At 51.1% G+C, this 17,317-nt stretch overlaps 1 protein-coding gene across 2 annotated transcripts in view; it reads right to left on the bottom strand.

The window, feature by feature from the left end:
• Positions 1-16,835, bottom strand: part of NGF (nerve growth factor) — a 53,760-nt gene extending 36,925 nt beyond the window's left edge. The window contains exon 1 of one of the 2 annotated variants that reach the window (XM_027058275.2): positions 16,566-16,835. The gene's annotated coding sequence lies outside the window, so the exon portion shown is untranslated. Of the gene's footprint in view, positions 1-16,404; positions 16,518-16,565 lie in introns of those variants that run through there. The other variant, XM_015066163.3, reaches the window with a different exon arrangement.
• Positions 16,836-17,317: the final 482 nt, after the last annotated feature.

The following is a 17,317-nucleotide window of genomic DNA, read 5'->3' on the forward strand; positions in this document are numbered from 1 at the left end:
GATTTGCAAATGTTTGCAGCCCACCTTAGCAATGTGTCCACTTTTTTGTGTGATGTGTGTATGTGTGTGTGTGATGTGCATATAGCATATGTGTGTTTGCAAGTGTGTGTGTGAGAGAGAGAGAGAAGAAGGGAAGAAGAAAATCTTATAATGAAATGTTTTTGTTTCCCTTTCATGTCCAAGGTCACCGGGTCATAGAAGAATCCATCTGACAGCCAGCCCTGCGGTATTAGATTCATCTCCGTCATTGTTTTCCCAAAAGACTCAAGGCTTCCTTGGAATTCAAAGGGAACTAAGAGGTGCCAATCAGCTCGTAAGTGCCTGTGGGCAGGTCTAGGTCTTAAATGGCCCTGCGGCCCCCTAAAGCCCAGAACAGGGCAGTGCACACAGTGAGAACTCGGAGGCACCTGCTAAACACTTAGCTTCGAGACAGACCTCACCCTGGCAGTGAAAATTCGTCCTCAATACCAGTTTTGGAGGGAACAAAAAGTCCCTCCATTTTTTACATGTTTGCTTAGGGACACATGAACAGAAACATCTCCAGAACACTTGATAGGTTTTGGTAGCTTTGATCATAAAGGCGACCACCTACAATGTATTTCTCCCCGGAGTCTAAGAAACACAGAAGATGCTTGTCTCTGGGATTTCTCTTCTGTCCCGGTCCAGCACTTCCCGGCAAAGCCAAAGGCAAAAGCTAAGTTTGGGGCCACCTTTCCCTTTGCTGGCTCATTTCAGGGGCCACGGCTCCCTTGCTTTTTTGACCATCCCAGGAATGAGAGGTGAGGGCCAGGTAGGACCACCCCCAGGTCCCTGGTAGGAAAGAAAAGACAAGGGGCTGTTCCCCATGTGTGCAGAACATGACATTGCCTTTCCATGGGACAAAGCCACATGGAGGCAGCAAGGAGTGGATCCCAGAAATCTATGGGAGTGATTTTTAGCTGGCTGCAAATGCCCGGTGGCAGGAACAGACCCTGACGGGTGGTGGGGAGCGGTCCTGGCCTAAATTCTGGAATGGGGCTTAGGAACCTGGTTGCACCTGTGTATGTAGAAGCTGGACCTGAGGAAAGGGTTGAAAGAGGAACTGGCATGAGGAACACAGGTTGTGATTATGGTAACGTACAATGCTAGACCCTTCAAGGCTTAAGTGCCAGGTGCTATGTTAGCCATTTTATAAGCATTACTACCCCGATCTTACAGATGGCTTAACTGAGGCTCACTCTACAAATGAGCAGTAAGTCACAGCGACGCCACGACACTGGCCTTCTGTCTTCCTTGTTTGGGGATTTAAGCTCCATTCCCTTCCGTCTCGCTTTACAAAGACCTTAAGCTCCAAAATATTTCCGTGAGTCATTGACTGATGTCTGAAATTTAACTTTCTAAGATTGTAATAATTCAAGGAGAATATCTGCTGTCTGTTGAAGAGCTTTTAAGTGCCAAATACTGCACGATTACATATTTTCTCTCATTGAACCACCATTTCAGAAAGGGGGTATTGTTATTATATTCCACTTGTACAGTTGAGGAAGCTGAGAATCAAAGGGAGAGTATGTGATGTATTTAAAGTCACCCATCAGTAGGAAGAAAGGACCAAGGCCAGCCTTGTGCTTGCGCTGTTGTCTGTGAGTGGTTCACTGCCTTCCAATGGAGACAATGTGATGGCTGCTAAAAGCATTTGCCCCTAACAGAAGCATCAGGCTGAGCCTTATCCAGCATGCATTTCTTAGTACGATGAACGGTCAGAGATCACCTTTTGATGGAGCCAAAGTTTGAAAGCATCAAACCTCTGCATACCAAGAAGGGGACCTAATGATGGAAGGGGGCCCCACCGGCAAGTTGGCCGATAGGTTTTGTAAACAAAAAGCCAAAGTCAGCGAGCGGTTCTCTGAGGGAGTCGGAAAGGGTTGGTCAGCTCGAGCGTTTTATGACTTCCGAAGCTATGTGACAGACAACCTCATCACCTTAGCCCTACAAAGCAGCTATGAGACCACGTCTGTGGGAAAATACATATTTCTATGGACTGAGTCAGGGCTAAATTAGACATTAGGGTAAGGCAACACATCTGACTTTCATCACCATGACATCATCCTTTAGACCTTGTAAATGTTCATAATGATATTTTTGGTAGGCTGGAATAAGCTGTCTCCATCTGAGGTGTATTACTTTAAACCTACATTTAACAGACTAATAAAATGAGGTGTCGGCCAGCTAATCCCCTGTAGTCATATCCTCAGAAGTATCCAGGCAGCAAAATGAACCAGTTATGAGTAATTGTCCTGAGGTGGCCCTGAGGGCACAGACCCTGACCATCCTGTGTCACTTGGAGTAGTGGGATGACCAGAGCTGTGTATCTGGGACGGGGCATTCCCCTCCCATGGGAGACTCCATGGTCTACATCCCTCAGGATCCTGAGACCTAGGAAAAGGATCCGTGGTCTAAAACATCCCCCACCCCCACCTCAAGAACAGGGGTTGACCTAGGGCTGGGGGACGCCTGCCTCATCTACCATGTTTTAAACACAGACCGTCCATCATTGCAGGTGGCATTATGGGAATTCCTTTTTTTTTTAACTGAAGCATAGGACCAATGTCTGACACTGAACGCTCTCCTGGAACCACAATTTTCCTAATTATCGCACGATAATCATACTAACTCAATACAGGCCAGTGTGTCTGTTCAGGACCCAGTCTCTGCTGGGCTGTGTGCGATGCTTGATTTCACCCCTCATTGGCCTTTCCGGTACACTTGGTCCTACTCAGCCCTTCACTGAGCTCCTGAAAGTGATGGCATAAGATCCCCCATTCCTTCCCTAGGAATGACCAATGGCCCTTCTCCATTGATCTTCAGGATCCAGAGATTTTCCCCTGGAGATGGCCGCTCTTCCCTCCCGGGTCTCAGCCTCCCTCAGGTAGAGGGAGGAAGGGAGGTCAGGCTCTGCCCCTGACCAGGACCCACTTGAGTTTAGATTTTTCCCTCCTGCTCCTGTCCTTCCCCCACTCACCTCCCTTCTCTGACTCCTCTCTTCAGTCACACGTCTCAGAGCCTTCCAGCCTCGCTCTCTGTCCTGCTGAATATTAAAGCTCACGTCCAGCTCTGGTCTACAACAGCTCCCTGGGCCGCCGTGCATTTACCAGAGGCAGCCAAGCCTCCACAGCCCTGCTCTGCCTGCGACCCCTTAGCTGAAAGGGACTCCACAAACTATTTGTGCAGCCCATGTCATGCCTCCTCCAGGCAGCCTTCTCCAAAATGCAGATCCCACGCATCTCCTTTCCTAGCCTTCTGTCATAATCCACGTCTATGCCACACTTACCAACCTCATGCATTCAACCAATGCTTTTTGAGCTCAATATAGCAAAGCTCCAACCCTCATTCTTACATTCCTGTGGAGGAAACAGCACACAAATAGACGAATACTAGAATTAAGTACTGTAAAATAAAGCACGGGAAGGGGCTAGCTAGAGTCTACCGGTGGCTGGGTTTGGTAGGGAGTGGAAATAGATATTTTAAATTAGGCAATCAAGAGGTGACCTCTGAACAGAGGTTAACAAAAGTTAACCATGCAAAGAAGACCTGTGGGCAGAAGAGTCCCAAACAGCAAGCGCAAAGACCCTGAGACAGTAAACAGATTAGTGTGCCAGAGACCTAGCCAGGAGATCAGTGTGGCTGCCACATAGCAGTCAAGGAGAGGAGAGATCCAGGATGTTGGAGACAGGGGCAGGGTCCAGACCATGGAAAGGCAGGGCTTCTCCCAGTAGGGTTTCAACCCTACTGACACCTGGAGCCGGGTAACTCTTTGTTGCAGGTGGCTGTCCTATGGACTGTAGGATATTTAGAGCATCCCAGGACTCCACTCCCTAGATGCCAGTGTCACCATCCCCACCTCCCACTTGTGACCATTAAAATTTATCTCCAGAGCCTGCCAGATGTCCCCCGGGTGACAGGGGACAGGCAGAAGTATGGATTGTATTCCATGTGTAGTGGGACGACATTGGAAGGTTGAGGCCTGAGAAATCATGGGACGTGACTGACACCGTTAAAAGGGCACACTGACTGCAGCGGGGTTAAAAGAGTGGAGGCAGGGGGCTCCATGAGGAGGTTCTGGAGTAGTCTGGGGGACAGGTGATAGCGGTCTGGACCAGGCAGTGGCGGGATGGTAAGCAGTGATTGCATTCAGAATTTATTTTGAAATCAACAAGACTTGCTGGTGAATTGGATGAGAGGTGACCAGGAAGGTAGACACAAGGATGATTTCTAGCTTTGGGGTCCAAACAACTGTGGGGATAATGATGTCATTATCTAAAATAGGGAAGGCTAAAGTAAGACCTAAATCTGCAATATCCAAGTGGACGGGGCAGTAGCCCATGAGACCTACGGGCTCAGGGGAAAGGTCCACATTGGCAACAGACACTCAGAAGTGGTGGACTGTATTTAGTGCCTGGGGAGGATGAGATATCCAGGAAGAGAGTGATACAGAAAGGGAAAGAGCCTGGACTGAGCTCAGGGCATTCCAACATTTAGAGGTCAGGAGAGAAGGCAAAGCCACCCAAGGGGACAGAGAAGGGAGAAGGGACATTAGGAGAGCTCATGTCCTTGCGGCATCTGACCCTGTAACTACATCCACCATATCCTGTCCACGGCCGGGTCGACAAATAGCTGAGCAGCTCCTGAGGCATCCATTTGTGCTCAGCGTCAACGACCCCTACAACACCGGGTTTTGGGCAACCAAATGACGTAGCAGAAGTCACCTTGTCTAATCCTTCCCAAGAAGTTCTGTTAGTCCCATTTACAGCTGAGGAAATTAGAAGTCAAAAAGGTACAGTAACTCACTCTCCATCACATGCGTTTTTAGCCCCCCCCTGGACCTGGAATCCTGGAGGGGCTGATTCCACGTTCCCACTTTTTCCACACTTTTGCCCTTGGCCTCTTGCGTTAGGCCCGTTCAATGCCCGGCACAGGCTCTGTTCCCATCATGGCAGGAACAGCTCATCTCTTCCCAAGCTTATGCGAAATGCTTTCACATCTGCTGCTGCGTTTGGTATGGGCGGGAGGGAGCTAGCATCACTCACGTAGGGCAAGTGACTGTCAAGGTCCCCTACCCAACCAAGGGCAGAACCAGCACTGGTACCCGGAGCCCCACACTCCTCGTCCAGGGCTTTCACACTTCACTTTGTTTATCCATAGCCAAGGTGCTTCCCCAGCTGGCAGCCATAGTCAAAGCAGCAGCCCTACGCGGTACAGAGGGGCAATATCATTACTCTCATTGTACAGATTAAGACTCAGAGGCTCAGGGAGGTTCTGCGATTTGACCAGGTTACACAGCTAGAGAAGGCTGAGCCAACGATAAACCCCTGGTCTCCCGAATCTGAGTATGACCGAGGTGAAAGAAGTACTCTATACCCAACTTAGCCATTTTTTCTTTCTTACATAACAACCTTTCCAGCCCATGAAAGAAAGGAACTCCCGACAGGTTTGTGGAGTTCTCCCAAGCGTGAGTTTGCCAGTCAGAATTCTGTAATGGGGCCATAATCATTCAAGAAGTTGACATGATGAGAAGGGGACCTTCTGTGTGCTGTGTCAATTTAAATTATTATTTTGCTTAACCATCAAGATCCTTTAAAAAGAACCTTTGAAACATATTTTTGCTTTATTAAGCCGTCCACTTCCTCACATGCCCTGCTCTTTTTTAGAAAAATTCAAAACAACAACACTGAAAAGCCCTTCCCCCGCCCCAAATATTTCCTTCCACTTCCAAGACACAGAGATGCTGACACACGGGCGTGAAGTCTGGAGTCAGGCTTTGGGTGTCTGACCTCTTCAGAAAAGAAAACGAAAACATTTCTGGGTGTTCACACTTTCCCCCAGAAAGGACAGACACCACACTCTTGAACCCAGATGAAAAGAAAGGTAATTCATTTCATGCCTAAGAAACATTCTTGGTCTTGTGTCATGTTCTGGGACAATTGATTCCATTTGTCACTGCAAGTTTCAGGAAGGGTGGAAATATGCTTCCCCCACCCCCGCCTTTGGGGCACAGAAAAAGTAAGTCGGCGTTTGTTTTTTCCTTAAAAATAAAAACAACCACAAAACCAGGTGCAATGATGATGTATTTAAACAGCGTCTTGGCTGTTTCGCCTGCTGTCCGCGCAAGCTCCAGGGCTCGGCTCAGTATAACCCACCTGCTTGGGGGAAGGGACTGGGTACATGCAGGAGTGTCCCTCTGTTAAAAATGTTAGTTAGAATGTGCAACTGACCTGGTGATGTTAATTTCATAGGGCATAGCCCAATGAGTGGTGGAGGGGAGAGAATTCCCTTACAGAGACGGAAATTAACACTAGGACCAGGTCCCTTTTCTCCCCTTCTGCCCCACTGCCCTGAAACCTCAAAGAGAGATGTCTTAAGTGCCCGGAAAGGAGCATTAAATCTTTGGTCTGGACAGGAATTCAGCATTTGAGGAGATGTCACTAATAATCCTCTTTGAGTGTTAGTGGTGAAAATGGGGCCCAGGGGGAGGGCATTTTATGAGGAGAGAGCTGGAATGAGCCCCAGGGGAGCACGAAGAAACACAGATGAGGGGGGGAAGGTGACAATTCCACGTGAACAAAGAGGCAGGCAGTTTGTCATCACTGATCTGTCTTCTGGGGCTGCATTAGCCAGGCTCTCAAGAAAATTGGGACATTTCACCCTTGTGGCCCCAAACTAGGATTCCGGTGTGGGTCGCTCAGGTACCGCCTGCCAGGAAGGGGAGGTCTCGGGTCAGTGACAGATTGTGGGCCAGGGTGAGGGCTGGAGTTAGGATTAGGGTTTGGCTTGCCCGAAGGTGGATGTCCCAAGTGTCCACATTAGGAGCCTTTAAGCTGTTTGTACCAGGAGAGAAACAAACCCCCGGCATTGGGGCAGTCTGGAGCCTCGCTCATGAGAAAATGTTAGGCTCTCTCGTCTGGGCAGGAACTTCTTTAGTATTTTGACAATGTCAACATTTTAATGGTATCTTAGCTCTGCTGCCCTTATAAAAATATACTAAAGGGGAAGGATGTGATTTGTGGGAACAGAAGCTCCCTCCAGAGTCCCTGCATCCGCATTAGGACCAAAGCATTTGTCCTAGTCCCAAGGCCAGAAGAGGTGGCGATATCCCTCTGGTGGTTCCCAGTGACAGGGAAGGATGCCTTGTGCCCCTTGGACAGTGAAGCCATGGTCATGAGTGGGCAACAGGATCACAGGGAGATGGCTCTGCAAGCATGAAATGGGAGAAACATGATCTAGAAGGTGGGAACGAAGACAAGCTTGGTTTGCCAGAGAAACAACAAAATTCAGGGATGATAAAATGGAAGTCATAGTTCTGATGAGGTTGAGTAGTGATAAAGGAGGAGGAGGGGGTGAGGAGGAGGAGGAGGAGGAGGAGGATGGGGAGGAGGGGGAGGGGGAGGAGGAAGGGGAGGGGGAGGAGGAGGAGGGGGAGGCAGGAGAAGACAGATGATAACAGCAGCTCTCACTTACAGAGGGCCACTTTGGTGGCAGGCACTTCATACATCTTTGTCACTTAATCTACACAACAGCCCTATGAGGATGGAATTCATCTGACTGCCCAGAGAAGGACACTGATGCTGTGAGAACTCAGGTTACCCAACATCACACAACCGGGAGTCACAGAGCTGGGACTTAACTCCAAGTTTGTCTGGCTTCGGAGCTACGCCCTTTTCTAAACCATGCCGCTGTCTATACCAGTAGCTTTTAAACTTTTTAAACCATGACTCGTCATGAAAAAATTCATTTTCCATCATGATCCGGTTTGCACATACGTACGTGTAAGCGTGCATACCACTAAAACACAAGTTTCATGAATACTTTTTGCTACATGCAATGCATTTTGATTTTTAAAAATTTTATTCTACTCTCTTGCATTGAGAGAGAGAGAGAGAGAGAGAGAGAGAGAGAGAGAGAGAGAGAGTTATACTACTAAATTGGTTTCATATCCCCCTGATGGGACTCAATCTGTATTTTGAAAAAAGTTTTCCTTTCCTCTACTTGATGGCAGTTGATTTGAAATGTTTTTCAACTTCCTGCTTGATCTTGCTGGATGCTGGGCAGCATCTCTGCTTCTGAGGCATGCTGCTACTCATGCACTCAGGACCATCCCTCTGGTGGAGGGGGTCATCATCAATCAAATATTTCAGAAATTACAAATATCTGACAAAGCCATTTGCTTGGAGAACAGTCAGTCCAGGAAATCATCCAGAAAACATAACCGCTGATCTCAGGCACCAGCTAATACAATATTTTAGGCAGTTGACGCATGCTTGCAAAAGAACTCTTTTCACTGCTTTCGGAGCCTAAAGGACTCCTCTCGCCTCACGAGGCAGTGTGTGCTCACGACCTAACAATAATGCCAGAGGGAAAGAAACACACAAGGTCACATGGGGAATCCATCAACCCACCGTCAAGACTCACGTTGCCTTTCTCAATTTTTCGTGAGCACACCTAGGATCTGAAATTGGACTGCTCTTTAGGGGAGGGTGTGTGTCTCCACCCTGGTCTGGGATTTCGGGGATAAATCTGTTTCGACAGCTAGGGACAGTGACAGGGTTGGTTGCATCAGGGTCAGGTCATGGAAAGTGAAGTCCAGATCAGATGGCTCAGCACGAGTCAGCCCTGATGAGCCGTGGACTCGGTGACTTCACTCCAAGCAATGTGCATGCTAATTGAGAAAACATGTTCCTGTGATGGCCTCATGCAAAAATCCAGATTTACGAATTTTTTTTTTATTCCTAAGAATTCCTTGAATATTTGCCGTGCGTGTCTATACAGCCTCCCAGAGTCCTTTTCCTTCTTACTGAGTAGAGCTGTGTTTTTCTGCTGTGGCTCAGGTCAGGTTTTTAAAAGGGTGGGATCCTGATGGAGAACAAGTAGGCAGGTGGCCACAGGCCGTGGGGAGAAAGAGGAGGAGGGCGAGAGATGAGAAAAATAACTACACCTTCTGTCCTTTTTCTGGGGCAGAAAAAGCGACAGACCCAAGTCCTTACAAAGCAATGATCCACAAAGCTCAGTGAGGGGCCCTTCTCCTTCATGCTTCTGGCTCTGTATTCTTAAAGCCCCCCGAGCTGGCCAAACCCCCACCCACCCAGCCAGCCTGAGGAGCAGGCTTACTGGGCACTCCTGCATTGCAGGCTCTGGGCTAAGTTTGGGCCTTCCAGCATCCACTTCTCTGACCTCTCGAGTGCCCGCTAAGATTGGCATTGTGATTCCCTCTTACAGATGAGGAAACTGAGGCACACAGGGATTAAGGAGCGTGGTCAGAGAACCAATAAGAGGTGGAACCATGGGATCGGGAGCTAGTTCTGTCTCTTTGTGTGCCAAGGTTCCTTCTATATCCAGCCCTACCCCCCACCTCCAGGAAGCCCCCCTGGAGTGCACCACATCATTCAGACCGCTCCCCTCCTGGGGCTCCTACAGCCACCACATTAGCACTTCTTCAGCTAGCTCCCCTGGTCCCATCCTCATGCTGCCCTCAACTGCTCCAAGTGTGTTAATCTAACTGAGAAGATAAAAAAGCCTGCTGACAGATTCTGTTGGGTCTGCATGGGTGTTTTGAAAGTGAGGACATAATACGTTTAAGCTCAAAGTTTTGACTTCTCTTGAAAAGTTGGAAGACCTGGCCACATTGGCCCTACAATCCCGCAAAGTGACAGATGGCTTGTCCCCTTTGGACGGGGTGCACTCTGGAGCTCACCGTGGTCCCCACCAGTCTCTGGACTTACCTCACTTATGTTATCTGATGAGCCTGTAAAGCCATTTCAATCTCGACTCCTGAGCAAACTCCTTGATGAGATGGGATCATGATTTATATGGATCGTGAACCCCCCCCCCATCATGCCCAATCTCCCTGGTTAGTGCCTCAATAAAGAGGCTGAGCAAAAGGAAAATCAATCCACAGGCCTGATGTCTGGGGGACCTGCCTCCCCAGTGGGGTGGGGGCTGTGTCCCCTTTAACCACAGGCTATAGGTGGTTCAGTGACAGCTACTCAGCCAGGGACCCTTGGTCGGGAGAAGCACAACCGGCCTGCTGTCATAGAAAAATTCACTTCCTCCTTCTTTCTCCTCTTGTAAACTTGATAAGATACATAAAATCCCCAAGACACAAGTGGTTGGAGGAGGAGGCATTGGTATGTGGGGTAAGGAACCAAAACACTGTTAAAGCTGCCAGTGCAAATGGCCATTCTCAAGAAATGCCTTATTTAGAGAGCACTGCCTAACGTTGCTGAAGTAAAAGTCTGAGAAGTTGGCCTCTGAAAGAAAATTATCCTCGCGTCGTCTTTCCCCTGGACGTTATGAGGCAAAAAGAATTCAGAAATGAAGGCTTTGGTTAAAATTCTATCAAAATGAGTATGTTAATTACAGAAGGTCCAAATATAGGTGAGTAAGTTCTTAGAAAAGCCTTCAATGCTGTTAAAGAGATTTCTTCCCTCCATGCAGCAAAGTTTTTGATAGAGACGCAGAGATCTCAAAAGCGTAAGGATGGGTGGCTCAGTCGGTTAAGCGTCCGACTCCGGCTCAGGCCATGATCTCATGGTTCGTGGGTTCGAGCCCCACGTCGGGCTCTGTGCTGACTGTGTGGGGCCTGCTTTGGATTCTCTCTCTCCCAATCTCCCTACCCTTCCTTCCCTCAAAATAAATAAATAAACTTTGAAAAGGAAAAAGTGCAAAGCTGATAGTGTCTGACCTGAAGTGAAAAGGCATGACGGGATGACCTCCTCAGATGAGTCCCTCCGAGGGAGAACACGAGGGAAGGAGAGTCGTGCCTGCGCGGTACCTCCCACATGCCCGGCAGGTGCTGGCATGCGTCCCACTTACTACGCACCACAGCCCGAAGGAGCGGGTACTACTCTACTGTTACTTCTGTTTCATGGAAGAGGACGCCATACCACAGGTGACCCCTTGCAGCTCTCTCTGCTGGGTGGTCACCCCTCTCCCCTCTGTCACCTGTGTCACCTAGTCCAGCATCTCGTAGGCAGTTAGAGCCCAGCATGGCTCCAACTTCAAAACCACCGTCCAAAGGGACCCTGCCTCTCTTGGCATCTCCCACACACCTCGGGGGTCCGACACCTGGTTATTGACAAGGATGAGGCGGTAGCCCAGGGACTCAGCCTCTGAGTCAGGTCTTCCCGAGTCCAAACATGGGATGGCGTGTCACCAGATTGAAAAGCAAGTCACTTTGTCCATGCCTCAGACCCACAGTGCTGAGGGGAGGCAGGACCTCCCTCCACCACCCACCTGGGCCGAGTGCTCATGGCTTCTAACAGACAGCCGGGCCTCCTTCAGCTCCCTTGGGGACAGCATGCAGAATGCAGACACACGAGCACGTCACCAACCCCGGCTACCGAAGGAACAGCCAGAGGAACTGGGAGACTCAGCCCATCTGTACTAAGTGGTTATTGGGAAACGATTCCGGCAGTGGTGGATCCTAACTGCCCTCGATGTGGGGTGGCTTGGGCCATTCCCTCCCACTGACTCGGGAGCCAGGTCCTTGCACTTGCAACCCTCCACCTGCAGAAGCCAGCGCAGGAAGGTGCCAGAGCATCTCCAACTGCTTTGCCTCGTGGTCAGTTTTCGGGAAAACCCTGACTGTCTGACTCTGACTAATCCTACTACTAATGAAAAGACTCTCTGCATGTGGAAGGGGTTGGCCCAAGTCTTGGGCAACTTAAAAAGCCACTGCTGCTGGTCCCACCTGACAGACTGCATCACCAGACCATTCTTGGCCTCATCAGGGATCTCCTTAGGTCTCCTATGTCCTTCCCCCACCCCCTCATTAAGAGTCAACTCTAAACCCTGCCAGCCCTCTTCTATTACTTGGGGGCGGGGGGAGGGGTGTAGCAAGCAGGTGTTTCTCCCAAGATGGCATTCATTTCAGCCCTCTGCACTATGAATAATCAACCGGTTCCATCTTTTGTCCTACAGTGAGAGCTTGGGGCGGGCGTAAGTATAACATGAGCTGTTCTCCTTGAGAATAAACCCAGTGTTCCAAGCACCACCCCCTCCAGTGTAGCATTGCTGGCTGACTTTTTTCAATCAAATGTCACATTTTTGATTCCCATTTATTCTCACAGCTTGGGCACAGTTGTATTAATTTGCTATCAACATGGCCCCATGTTGTATTAAGTGCCGGCAGTGCCGGAGAGGGTTCTGCCTTCTCATTCTCTCATTCAGGAAAGGGACCTCCTGGTGCCAGAGTGTGATCCATTTAGTAAAGGAAGGAAGGATTCCCTCCCAGAGCTGTGGACACCCGGGGCAAGCAGTCTGCCTGTGTTTTTAACAGCATATGGCAGGGAAGGAAAGCTGCCATGCTCTAATACCACCTGTCCCTTCCCCCCACTCTTGCTGGTTTTCTTTTCATGTGGGTCATTTGTAGTCATACTCCAGTGACAAAAGGGACAGAGTGATTCCTGGTGGGACCACAGCACTGAGGTTCCTGCCAATGGCCTCCTGGAGACTGATATGCTGGTTCTTGGAGATGAAGCCCCAAGTCAATGATTAAATAATTGAGGCCCCGAGAGTGGGGCCTGGAAGAAAGGCACTTATTGGTAATTCCCAAGGGAATTTTTGACCGAGAAGAGTATTATCCTTTTAATAGGCATTTACCCATATATGAGGGGCAGTGGCGGGGGTGGGGGAGGTGAATTTTTGGTTGTCGCCATGACTTCTGGCATTTATTTAGCAGGCAAGATAGGGATGCTAAGCTTCCTGCATTATGTAAGTAGGTCACCCTTAACCAAGAATTGTCCCCAAAGTAAGTCCCATTGGGAAACACTATTAATTCAATACAACTGTCCTATAGATTGGAAAAGTGAAGCCTGACAGGTTGAGTGACTTGCTCAAGGTCACAAAGATTTTTTTCTCTCCTGTCTCCCAACTCAGGACTACTACAGAACGTTTGCCCACAATACAGCAAAAAAATGTCAAGAGATCATCTCAGTGTTTCAATCTGATTCCTACTATGTCAGAGTCTGAGGCCAATGGTCTATAGAGGCTCCTCAAAAACATGTAAAGCAGCCAATAGAAGAAGAATAAAAACCATCAGGAAGCTTGAGAAACTCTTTTTTATTGTATATTGTCATTATTCTGGTCTTGGCCAATCATTGTGGCGGAAGGTCTAGCCTCCTTGGTTCTAACAGTGACAGTTCCATCCCTGTGCACACCTGATCTAAAGGCCAATGACTCCAAAGCCTTGGTTTCCCCAGCTGCATTTCTGCCTCAGGGCCATCCTGGTGTTACTGCTCTTTGGAGTTAGGATGTCAACCGTGTGCTCACTGTCAAGACGCAAGGTCCCTGGGAGTGGGTCGGGGAACGGTCTTCCACCTACATTTATCTGCCTAATGCTTAATGCCACCATAAACTGTTCTGTGACACTGGTCCATCATAGAGTTGATTTCTCAAGACTGGGTGAGCTTGAGAGCTGACAGTTTAGGTGGTGATTTGCAAGATTGGAAGTGCCAGTCAAAGAAAGAGAAACCCTCTGGGAACATAGGTTTTATTTTGCTCAGACCTAGCCAGAAAAATTTTTAAATGTTTTATTTATTTATTTTGAGAGCGAGCGTGACTGGGAGAGGCAGAGAGAGAATCCCAAGCAGGCTCTACACTGCCATCACGGAACCCGACAAGGGGCTTGATCTCACAAATCGGGAGATCATGACCTCAGCAGAAACCAAGAGTCAGATGCTTAACCGACTGAGCCACCCAGGTGCCCCTGATACCCAGAGATTTTAAGTGAATCCTCAGCAAACCTTCCACTGCCTCCTAAGAGCAGAGTATTTGCTGCCAGCAAACGTCTCCAAGGCCTGCTCGGGACCCCGAAATCCCTACCAGTTCTTACTGGGAGCAGATCAATGGCTGGGGCTCTGGTCCCTGGTCTTGCACTGATGTTGGCTCAGGGGTTTGGGCGTTGCCTCCACTCTAGGCATAGTAGGGAAGAGCAGTAGGACGTCTCCTGGTAATTTCTCTGCAGCTCAATGCAACTGCCGCTGCAAAGGGCACTCGACTGTGCCGCAGGAGTGCTCAGTGCTTGTTGCAAAGTGAAGAGGTGAGACTTTCTCATCAGTTTCATCTCAGTAACGATGAGAAACTTCCCTCAGGCTCCAGCCCTGCCCTGCCATGCCCTACCCTCCCTGCTGATGTCGGCAGGCAGCCGGGGCCCCCTTCCTGGTCCTGGCCACTGCCAGAATTTCTCCACGGAGGAGAAGAAGAATGTCAAACCTCCCTCTGGGCCCCCAGCTGGGGGTGACGAGGGGTGGGTAATAGGAGGAGGTGAGAACCTCACTGCTTTGAGAAGGACTAAAGGTGCAGGAAGAGTCACCCAGACTAGGATGACTGTCCCCAGCGGACCCAATTTTTCCACTTGCTGGTAGGCTTGGGCTGCTTCAGGGGTGACAAGGCTGCCCAGGGAAGGGGTGGCCCCAGCAGCTGGTTATAAAATCCTCTGAGGGACTCCTACAAGTCCATCAACACATGGGTCCCCACGCTCCTGGGGGACCATTTGTGGTGCCTCCTAACATTTTCCCCTTCAAGGCTGCCCTTTCTTTCACCTGCATAAAAACATTGGGGAAAGGAGGAGGGGTTTGGCAACACGTGACGCGAACCCCACCCCCTGCAACTGACGGACCCAAGTATGAGGAACACCACGCGCTTCTTCAGCGAGTCAATGCCAGCAGCGCCAGCCCCAGCCCCCAGACCACTCCTCCCCGCCCTCTCTGCCCAGTCCGCAGTCCCCTCTGAACCTCCGGGAACACTGCCCAACATGGATTGACATTTGGGTTGCCGAGGCTGACATATGACTTATTCCAGAATAAGATCCACAGAAGGCGCCCATCCAGATCTGATGTAGCCCTTTCTTCTGCAGAGGGAGCAAGTTTCAGACGTTCCGTAAAAAACCGAAAACACTGCGCAAGACGGGCGGGCAGGGCCCAAGTGCTGCTGCCCTTTCTGTGCTGCTCTGGGAGGGAGAAGTATTCCCCTCCAGCGGACTGAATTGGCAGCTTCAAGAGCCTGAAGACCATGCAACGGTGTCACTGGTGGGCCTTCCACCACCATGTGTGAATTTGCAGAAGGCAGCTGGCCCTGCACGTGGAGGGGAAGAGGGGGCTGGCCCTGGCAGTGGGTGTGCCCACAGGATGGAGCCAGGACAATTAATCAAGTACCTTTTCTCCAGGATTTCCATTGGCCTCAGATGACAGATGGGGCAGAGGCACCCAGGAGAGCACTATTTTGGTTTCCAGCTGGGAACGTGCACTAAGTTTTCCTTAATACCCACAGCACCCAACAGGCTTTGCTGTAACACACTTTAATGCATGAAACACCCATAAATTATCCTTCAAACTGTTACAACTTCCAACCTGGAACAACTTGGAAAAACCAGCCTAGCAAGCAGGATCTTTTTTAATCTCTCAAGTCACAAGGGAAGAGAAAGTTCAAGCAGAAAACACCTTCCATGAGAATCTCAGAGATTTTTTTTTTTTTTTTTTGAAAGGAGAGTTGTAATCAAACACTGCTAAGCCGCTTGTTCGTGTTGACCCAAAGATGCCGCTTCCTGACCTCTGAGTCCTCTCTCTGCCTCCCCTCTGTCCTTGCCGTCTGGACCCAAGGCGCTGCCCGCCCCACCCCTCCAGCTTCTCCTACACCTGGCAGCAGACAGCTGGAGGTGAGGCCTGTGACCCAAGTAGCCGGGTTAAGCCTTGGCGACCTCGGTCCAGCGCGGCTCCTTGGAGGTCCCCTGGTGCACAGGCTCCTTCTGCCGAGCCCTGGGGCCCTCACTAGGGTCTCCCAGCCCTCCAGCGACTCGCGGAGGAGCCCAAGGACCCTTACTCGGTTCCCTGCACCGCTTCCAGTGAGCCCTGCCCGGCTCATCCCCTCACCTGGGGGCGACGTAGCACTTTCCGGACTCCGCGCACACACCAGCCCGCGCGCGCTGCGCACTCGCCCGCCGCGGCGCAGACCACCATTCCTCCCCTCCCGGCGCGCTCGCAGCCCGCGCATCCCTCTCTCTACGCTCTTTCGCGCTCCCTCACTTGCGCGCGGTCCCCTTCGCCCTGGAGCTGGTAGTCCCTGGCACAGCCGTTGCGGCCACTGCAGGCTCCAGGGATGCCTCCCGGACTTCGGGCCATCGGGAGACCCGGAACTCCTCGACCAAAGAGCGAGAGAGAGCGCTGCTCTCCCGGACTCGCCCGCCTGCCCAGGCTCCCGCGCTCCCACACCCACTCGGGACACTGCTGCACTTCAGCCCGCGGGAGCCTCGGGGGTGCCCGGAGATCTCGCCAAAACAGGACCCATGCACTCTCTCCCGGGGAGCCCAACCGCGCCAGCCCGCGCCCCCTGCCCGCGCTGCGCCCCTCTCCGCGCTCGGTTCGGGGCAGCCTGACTCACCGCTGCGCTCCCCTCCGGCTCCCAGCGCTCTCTGCTGTGCAGGAGCGCCGAGCTGCTCTAACACAAGCTTCTTGAATTCTTAGCCCCTCCTCCCGGACTCCTGAGTCACTCACTCCAAATCCTTCCCCCCACTGCAACCCTCCCCAGCCCCGGCCCAGCACCTGCTCTGGTGGGCGGAGGTGTCGGGCTATCAGGGGTCCTGGGTGTTACAGATCGATAGCTCCCGGGAGGGCCGGCTCCACACAGCCAGGGAAGGGTTCAAGTCTCCGGAGGTCAAAGGGAAACTCACGGGGGTCGGAGGGGCCGCGCGCGCAAAGCCTGGACGGGGATTTTCTGGGGCATCAGGCGGGGGTACCGGCTCCGGACGCCAAAGGGCCAGCAGGCCGTTGTGGGCGGAGTTGCCCGGAGCTCCCCGCACCTCCCCGCCCTTGCCTCGCGCGTCGCCTGCAGCCAGAGCTCCCGGGGTCCGCCCGACGTCACGCTCGGTGCCCTAGGCTCTCTGGCTGCCTCTGCTCCTAGCAGCCAGAGAGAAAAGCCAAGAGAGCTTTCCGCCTGGGACGCCACCCGACGCCCGGGGAGAAAAGAGCACCCAGGGAAGCTTGGCGAGATGCAGGTGCGGGGCTCCTCTGATTCAAGGGAAGGAGGCGTCTCGGAAAACCAGAACCAGCTAGAAGGCCCCCAGGCAGGGGCAAGTCGGGCGTGGGGACAAGGGCTAGAGTACTTAGGCAGCAGGACTTAGATTCAGGGCTAGAACTTAAGGGCCCAGATTCCAGAAGCTTCCTTGCTGCGATCACTGATCCCTCTGAAATTGTAGGCGAATTTGTATGGCTGTGTTTGATGTGTGGATTTTTCTGGGTAGAGGGTCTGCAGCTTTCTTTAGCTTTGTTAAGAGTTTGTCACTCTAAACTGATCT

This window comes from Acinonyx jubatus, chromosome C1 (assembly GCF_027475565.1).
Source record: "Acinonyx jubatus isolate Ajub_Pintada_27869175 chromosome C1, VMU_Ajub_asm_v1.0, whole genome shotgun sequence".
Lineage (NCBI taxonomy): Eukaryota > Metazoa > Chordata > Mammalia > Carnivora > Felidae > Acinonyx > Acinonyx jubatus.